Source organism: Ovis aries, chromosome 2, assembly GCF_016772045.2.
Source record: "Ovis aries strain OAR_USU_Benz2616 breed Rambouillet chromosome 2, ARS-UI_Ramb_v3.0, whole genome shotgun sequence".
Lineage (NCBI taxonomy): Eukaryota > Metazoa > Chordata > Mammalia > Artiodactyla > Bovidae > Ovis > Ovis aries.
Window position 1 is genome coordinate 241,842,181 of NC_056055.1, and position 8,708 is coordinate 241,850,888.

Genomic DNA, 8,708 nt, shown 5'->3' on the forward strand with positions numbered 1-8,708 from the left:
GACAGGCGCTGGAGGAATAAAGGAGATGCGCATGTGTTCAGGTGACACAGATACCACCAAGACACCCAGGGCTAATCCTGCAAATCAAGGCCCAGCTGCTCACCGGACAGATGAGGAAACCAAGGCCTGGAGACAGGAAGTGCCCGAGTCTGGATGAGTCTGATCAGGGCCTTGCAGAGGAAAGGGGAAGAACAAAGACGGCCCTTCGCCCCACAGGGCTTGCCCCATGTGGTCTTGCTCTCCACGGGCGGTGAGGATGTCTTGAAATCCTATCTGCTTCCCGTGAGCAGCGAAAGGTGAGGCTGCCAGGGGCAGCCGGTCACAGCTGGGACCCGACCGCTCCAGCGCACCCCATCCTTGGCATCTCTGGGGTGGGGCCGGACAGAGGTGATGCCACGCTGGCCTGGAGCCACACCTTAGAATTCTGAGAATAAGCAGCAGCTCCGACACCCTGAGAACACACCCCGATGTTCGCAGTGGCAGATCTGAGGCGTGAAATTGCGGGTAATTTTTATTTCCTTCTTTGTACTTTCCCACAGTTTCCAAATTTTTATTGGGTGAGCACACATCAGTGTTATAATTAGAAAAAAAATACTGTTTTTTTTTTCTCCCCTCCAGGAGAAACCAAGGACATATCGCAGGAAGTAATTTATCCAAATGAAGGTAAAATGTGTGACTCTTGTTAAACAAGAAGAGCGACTAGGAGAGGGCACAAGGGGGATGACCAATATTTGTTGGGTGCCTATTATGTGGCAAGCATAGGGCTAGGAACCCCTCATCCATTATCTCTTCAATCCTCACACCGACCCCGGGAGTTCGGTGCCTTGATCTCCATTTTACAGATGGGGACGCTGAGAGTGAAAGCAACTTTCCACTCACCATGCTGCTTCTCCAAGAGGTGGCAGAAAAATGCAGCTCCAAAACCAGTTTGGTGACTTCCCTGGCGATCCAGTGGTTAAGAATCCACCTTGTAATGCAAGGGAAACGAGTTTGATCCCTGGTGTGGGAACTAACACCCCACATGCTTCAGAGCAACTAAACCCCACAACGACGGAGCCTGCCTGCTCTGGAGCCCAAGTGCCACGACTAGGGAGTCTGTGTGCTACAACGACAGGTCCTGCGTGACGCAGCTGAGACCCGACACATATTAAACAAACAAACAAGCGAACCAGTTTGCTTTAGAGTATCCATTATCCAGGGCTTCTTAGAGAACAGTCACCAGTTTCTCACAATACAGCTGCCCTTGCAGCTATTGTTTGCCAGATGACAGAAGGTCATTTTTATGTTCTGTAGACAATGTTTTATCTGGAAGTGTCAATGCCTAATGCAGATAAAGCTGCAGTGGGTTCCATCTGCCATTTGGTTGCTGGTAGCCCAGAAAATCAGTACAATCCATTTTGGAAGCAATGGGTGACAATAGAGCAAGACTCATAAACAAGTTAAGATCTTTTGACTCAGGAATTCCATTCCCAAGCATGTATTTCTAAGAACTACTTCAGCAGAAAAAAATAGAAATTGACATGCATAAAGATGTTTGTGTCCGTATTAACTACAAGAGCAACTGACTTATAACACGACAAATGCGATTCTGTTGCTTAGTTGCAAAGTCGTGTCCAACTCTTTTTCGACCCCTTAGGCTGTCCATGGGATTTTCCAGGCAAGAATACCGGAGTGGGTTGCCCCTCCCTGCTCCAGGGGATCTCCCCGACTCAAGGATCAAACACACATCTCCCGCCACATCTCCTACACTGCAGGCGGGTTCTTTACAGCTGAGCCACCAGGGGAAGCCCCAATAATGTGATGGGAGATGCTTTAGAAAGTGACTTTTTATGATGAGTAGTTTTTCCATATGTGGTAGCCAGTCCCCAAGTTGCCCTCTGTGAGTCTCACCTCCTGGTAGTCATGGCCTGGTGAAGTCCCTTCTTGATGCTGAATAGAACTGACTTAGTAACCAGTAGGGCTGGGTGGAAGTGACCATGTGTGACTTCTAAGGAGAGGTCCTGGAAGATGTTGCAGCTTCTGCCTTGGTCTCTTGATCATTCACTCTGGGGGAGGCCAGCCACCACACTGTAAAGAAACCCAAGCCATGAAGAGGGCCTGGGGCCTCCGGCCAAGAGCCAGGTGAGTGCACCACTTTGGGAATGGATGGCCAGCCCCAGTCAAGCCTTCAGATGACTGCAGCCCTATCTGACATCTCAAGGGCAAACTCATGACAGGCCCCGAGCCAGAATTGCCCAGCTAAGCTGCTCCTGACATTCTTAACAGCTAGAAACTATGGGAGACAATAAACACCACTGTTTAAAGTCACTAGGATTTGGGTCATTTGTTTGAGAGCAACAGACATGATGGAATTCATACAGCAGTGAAAGTAAACAGTGATTAAACTACTGTTATTCACACAATAGCCGTAGTTTCACAAACACGATGAATTTCACAAACACAGTGTTAAGCCAAAGAAGCCAGATACCAAAGAGGACATTCTCTGTGATTTTATTGGCACAAAGATCCTAAATACGCAAAGTTAATCTTTGCTGTCTGCATAGTGGTTCTTTTCTGGGAGGAGAAGCGTGGTCACCACTGGGACCAGTTAGCAGGGGGCCTCCAAGTGCTGATAACGCTTCACTTCTTGGGCTGGGGGCCATGTAGTTTAGACAAGATCGGCCACGTTCAGGGTGGTATGGCCATAGACTGGGGGCTGTATAGTTTAGATCATGGGTATGCTCCTTTTGTAAAAACTCATCAAGCTGTACATTTATGATGCATGCTGTAGTCTGTATGCACACTATATTTCAACATGAAATATCTCTAAATGATCACTGTATGGATACTGTTTGAAATCTAGAGACCGAAAATGAGGTTCTGGGCCATGAAAAGGGAAGAACTTCAGGAGAGCCTGTACAATGATTTGCAGTCCTGTAAAACACGCATATAGAAGGCAAGATGGAAAAAAGATGAAATGTTTGTGTTGTGAGGCAGGGGTGCTGGGCAACTTAAAAATCTTTTAAGTATTTCATTTAGGAATATATTAGACTGTCTTGTCATAGAGAATGAATAAAGGGCCGAGAGGTATAATACATTTTCACAGGAGGTCTAACCAGAAACTAAAACACGATCCTGTAAAGAGTAAGCTTGTTATTCACCTAAAATTTGACCACCCAGAATAACGCCTTCCCAGAGATTTCACCAGTAGTTCAAGCGCGGTTCCTCTAGCAGAATCAGTTATTGAAACTGCCGTCCTCATTAAGCAGAAAAGTGGGCGCCCGCGCTCAACGTTTACCGTCCGGCTGTTCGTGGAGAGAAGCTAGGCCAGGTGGACAGGAGGTGTCGGCAACGTTGTGGGCAAACAGAGCAGCAGGTATTAATTTGCTGTGAAGTAAGGAAATTTGCGGGCCTGGAGGAACCCTTCCAGTGCTGATAGTAATAGCATCAGAAATATCACCTTCAAATCCCCAAACAGCTGCAGGCTCAGAAGACAGAGGAGAAAATTCTCCAATTTCACTGAGCGATAAATTTTGGATTTCCCATACCAGCTTTCCAGAACAGGTTCCACATTGTTCTCAGTAGAAAGCACACATCACAGTATTCGGTAGCATCCTGAAGACACAGACTCGGGCACACTCCTGTATGCTCTCTCCCAGCTCAAAACAGGTCAGTGGATTCCCCCACCTAACCCCCAGCACAACCTTAAAAAGTGTCCCTGATCTGGCCCAGCACGGTAAAAAGTAACAAATCCAACCCAGGCACCCCACACTGTGTCACCTCCGGCCACCTGGCCAAGGGCCCACTGTATCTATCACCTGGGAACTCCCTTCACCAAATGATCTTTACATGGGGAAGGGCTTTCTAAGCTTCAAAGCTGTGGAAGAAACCACAGAGGAAATGCTTGACAGTCCCACGCTACATAAAAACAAGAAATTCCGGTGCGATTAAGAAAATCAAGCAAAATTAAAAGACAAACAACTGGGGGAAAATGTTAGCAACAAATACCACAGACAGATGGTGAGGACCCTTACTTTATAAAGAACCCACATAAATCAGTTTTGAAGATACATATACAAAGATGCTCACGGATAAAAGGGCAAGTGGCTTAATAAAAAGCAAATATAAGAGGCTAACAAACACTTGGAGGCAGAAGGAATGCTCGATCTCTCTAAAGGTCAGAGAAATGCAAATAGCAATAAGATAGATTAACTTATCAAAGACACTGCTCCCTGCTAACTGAAGCACAGAGGGATAGCATTCGAGTAGGCACTGGGGCGTATAAATTCATGAGCTATTTCTGGCAAGCCGCTCGGTGATCTTTATCAAAAGCCTGAAAAATGTTCCTACTTTGTTCACATTTTTTTTTTTTACTGTTTCTTTAGAAACTTTTCAGCAAATAATTTGGTGATATTTATCAATCTTCTTGAGATGTTTGCACTTTTGACTCATATTTCTGATTATTTTCTCCGAAATCTAAAAGTTGGCATGCGGCTGAAGATGGATGTACGTAGAGATGTCTGCTGCAATGGGAACAGGCTATAACGAAAAGCTGGAAAGAACCTAAGTGACCTACAGCTGGGGAGCGGGTGAGGCAATTCCCGTACGTCCATGTGACTAAAAGCACTGGGTAAAAAAACCTTATAACAGTCAAGGGTTCCAAACGATGTGGGGAAATGCTTATGAGGTAATAGGTTTGCAGTGGGAAGTAAGCTCTCAATTTCTTAAAGAAAAAAAATTTTAGCCAATAGAAGGGAAAACACACCACACATGGATTGTCTCTGGCTGGGGAGCTTAGGGGAAGTTTGCATATGTTGCTTCTTTACCATTTTCCGTGCTTTCCAAAATGTCTTCAGTGTGCAGAATTACTTTGATAATCACTTAAGTAGTTAAAATCTGTAAAAAAAAAAAAAAATTATTCTCCTTGATACAGTCGATTTTTCTAGTGAAAAGCAATTGTTCCCTTTATGAATTGACTCATAGGTTCAACAAATATTCGTGAGCAAATGAGTGAATAATGCTTTTAAGACTCTTGTGAATTATTTCTCACTTTCTGCTTTTATTGCCTAGTTATTTGTGTATATGTCTTTCTCCCTCGTGACCCTGGAAGGTCTCAGAAGGCAGAAATCACGTGTCTCCATTTATTCACATCCAGCCAGTGCCTTGAGCCCAGGTGGAGCTCCAAATGTTATTTTTAAATGAATGGAGCATATCATACAGTTAAGTGTTTTTCATATGAGATAAAAATTCAGGATGCCAAAGACTGTTAAACCCAAGCCTCCTGAAGTAGAACTCCCTGAAAGCCAAGAACAAGGAGATGGAAAAGGGATTCTAGTGGCAACTCTGCCCCAACCCAGAAGCCATCAGGTGTTTATGCCAAAGCTGCTGTCTGGTCCTAAAAGCGCTGTCCTAGGAGCCCTCATGTTGCAGGTAACTACCTACGGGACCCTGGGCAAGTCACTCATCCTTAGTTCACTCATGGGTGAACCAAAGGTGCTGGAGTACTTCCAGCTTGCTGTCACTAGGATTTCTAAAAAGCATCTGATAGTGAAAGTTGGTTTGGAATACCAAGGTGAAAGGGAACTTCAGAACATGGCAGAATTTTTCTTAAAAAAAAAAAAAAAAAAAAAGCAAAGCAGCCTCTATTGATAAAGCAAATCAATAATGTGCACCCGTGAGCTGGGCTCCACTTCATTGACATTTTTGTCTTTATCGTCAATCTTAATTAAATTAGGCAACCTTAAGGTTCTGGCAAGGACCCTGGGATTCCTGGAGCATCTGTAGAGATAAGCAACAATTCCTCTCGCAGTCAGTGACTTCAGAGAATGAGATGACTCACTGAAATGTCACTGTTTCCAGTGAGGGCAGAGAATGGAGAGGATCCTGGGCTTTTCTTCTCTTGCCCCTCCTCGGTCCACAATTCTCCCATTCATCCGCAGCAGGGTGGTTTCGCTGGTCTAGAGTGACCTCTGCAGACAGCAGGGTGTTGCATGTCTGTCTCTGAGCCCAAGAGCTGGGGAGGTCCCTCCGGCTCTCCCCGGACTTCCAGAGTCCCTTCTTATCAACCAGGACTCTCTCGATCACACAGAAATGGAGCGCCGGCCCTGAAGCTTGGTTCTTGGTGTTAGAGCCCTGAGCTCCGCTTGCTTTGTCCACACTTGCATGCACTTCAGAGACTGGAGCTGGGCATGGTGTAGCCAGGAACTCCCAAACTCGCCACGAGAAAAGTCCAGTGGGAAGCTCAGGGCTGCTCCACCACAGTGCCACAGAATCAGCCTTCTGGTGTCCCCAACTGGAGCTCCTTCCAACACTGGAGAGGTGACAGCCCAGAACCCAGGGCTCTGGAGCCAGATGGCCTCCATCCGCTCTTTACTGCATGAGCTTGGGCCAATTACTGAAACTCTGGATGCTCAATGTTCCTTATCTTTAAAATGGGGTTAATACTCCAAGAGACTGTTGACAAGCTGAAAAGATGAAACAGTTACTTATATTAAAAATATATTTATACCTATACGTATATAAAGTCGGGTAATTGGCAGGGGCTTCCCTGTTGGCTCAGAAGGGGAAGAGTCCGCCTGCAATGCGGGAGACCTAGGTTCAGTCCCTGGGTTGGGAAGATACCCTGGAGGAGGGAATGACTACCCACTTCAGTATTCTTGCCTAGAGAATTCCACGGACAGAGGAGCCCGGTGGGCTACAAGTCCATGGGCTCACCAAGAGTCGGGCACATGGTGTTTAAGGAAAAGCATTTATTCTTCTTTGACTGAGGAAATCGGAGAACGAAGAAACACTGGAAGGAACGGAAGCAGGTTCATTTCTTATAAGAAATGAGATCAGAAATGGGTGGCTGGCTTTTTCTTCCCACCCCCGCCCCCCGCCCCCAATGGCCGTCCCAAAGGCAGCTCGCCTCCCTTGAGGACAGTCCCCCCTCCGAGGCCGTCTCTCAGGCGGGGGCCGTCCTCCCGGGGGTCAGGGTCAAGTTCAGCGCGGGGAGCCCCCTCGCGGAGGCACGCGGGCCGGGCACCTTGCGGGAGCTGGACCCAGGAGTAGGGGGCCCGCCCCCGGCGCGAGGCCGAAGCTGGGAGGAGGCCCGGGCCTTAACGTCGGCTGCATCCCGGCCCCCGCGTCCCAACTGCCCCCGAACCTGCCAAGAGTTTCGCTTCCGAGGCGCTTCCTCCAGCCGCCGCGGGCCCAGCGCGTGCAGAAGTGCGCAAAGAGCTGCAAGAAGCGGCTCCGCGGGCGGCCCCGGGCCGGGGGACAGGGGGGGCAAACCAGAGCCCCCCGGCGACCTGACCTCAAAGCAGGGTCCCGCACCCCCCGGCCCTCCTCCCCGAAAAGGGTGCGAGCCCGGCCCGCGGGGCCCGCGGCGGGCGGCGGGGGCGGAGATGAGCGGCGGCGCGGGGCACGTCGGTTCGCCACAGGAAGGAGGGAAGAGGCCGGAGGCGCCTTCGCAGCGCGGCAGCCCTGACAGATCTGATAAAAGAGGAAGGAAGCCCTCGACGCGGCTGAGCCGAGCTGCCGGCTCCCCAAACCGACGAGGTCCTGCAGCTGTCACGGCCCCTGCGGGCGCGCGGCGGCCCGGCCAAAAGGCCGGGGAGCCTGCGCCCCCTGCCGGTCGTTCGGAGCGACGGGCCCGGGGAGCCGGCCGGGCTGCGGGGACCAGGGCGCGGCCACCGCCTCCTCCGCAGTTCAGTTCACAGTTCAGTTCAGTCGCTCAGTCGTGTCCGATCTTTGCGACCCCACGGACTGCAGCACGCCAGGCCTCCCTGTCCATCGCCAGCTCCCGGAGTGTACCCAAACTCATGTCCATGGAGTTGGTGATGCCATCCAACCATCTCATCCTCTGTCGTCCCTTTCTACTCCCGCCTCCAGTCTTAGGTGGTAAAGGCCCTGGGTGGGGAAGTCCCCGGGGCGGGGCGGCGGCGGATACGGGGCTTGCCTGGGCCTGGATCCTCTGTCTTCGGCTCCCTGCCAGACACCGCAGAGAAAGAATCCCAGGGCCAGGTTTGCTCCAGCTGGGCTCTGCTTACCTAGTAGCATTTAGTCGCTCAGTCGTGTCCAGCTCTTTGCGACCCCACGGGCTGAAGCCCGCCAGACTTCTCTGTCCGTGGGGAGTCTCCATGCAGAAATACTAGACCGGACTGCCATTCCCTTCTCCAGAGGATCTTCCTGACCCAGGGATGGAACCCGAGTCTCCTGCGTTGCAGGCAGATTGCTTACCCGTTTGAGCGACCGGGAAGACCCTGGCAACCCACTACCTTGGCAGACCAGGGGTCGGGGCCAAGCCCACCCTACTGAGAAAAATATAGAAGCACTTCTAAGACGGCAGAGCACCGCTCCGGGGCTCTGATTTTGCTGTCTCTTCCTAGCTGTGTGACCTTGAGCAAGTTCCCTGTGCTTCAGTTTCCTCATTCATAAAGTGGGAATCATAGTCTCCACCCCACAAGGTTGTAGGGAAGACCGAGTTAATATATGTAAAAGTGCTTAGAACAGCTTCCTGACTTAGTGCATATATGTCTGTTAAATTGTTTAAATTTCACTGTAGGGTGAAGGCTTGTTGAACTTGCTGTAACTGGTTCCTTATTTGGGGGGTTTTCTTGCTGTCTATATATAAAATTTTATTTATTTTTGGCCGTGCTGGATCCTCCTTGCTACTCAGGCTTTCTCCAGTTGTGGAGAAGGGGGGCTACTCTCTAGTTGTGGTGGAAGGGTTTCTCATTGCCCTGACT

At 49.6% G+C, this 8,708-nt stretch overlaps 1 long non-coding RNA gene across 3 annotated transcripts; it reads right to left on the bottom strand.

The window, feature by feature from the left end:
* Nucleotides 1-498: 498 nt before the first annotated feature.
* Nucleotides 499-8,359, bottom strand: LOC121818780 (uncharacterized). 3 transcript variants are annotated; one of them, XR_009599451.1, is made up of 4 exons: nt 8,010-8,359; nt 5,819-6,443; nt 1,891-4,875; nt 499-967 (listed from the first exon to the last, which is right to left on the bottom strand). It is a non-coding gene; the product is annotated as an uncharacterized LOC121818780 (long non-coding RNA). The 3 variants fall into 3 exon arrangements; XR_006058891.2 differs by lacking the exons at nt 499-967; nt 8,010-8,359 and adding an exon at nt 7,124-7,454 and having other exon boundaries at nt 2,475-4,875; XR_006058892.2 differs by lacking the exons at nt 499-967; nt 8,010-8,359 and adding an exon at nt 7,124-7,454 and having other exon boundaries at nt 2,475-4,875; nt 5,719-6,443.
* Between the last annotated feature and the right edge of the window lie 349 nt (nt 8,360-8,708).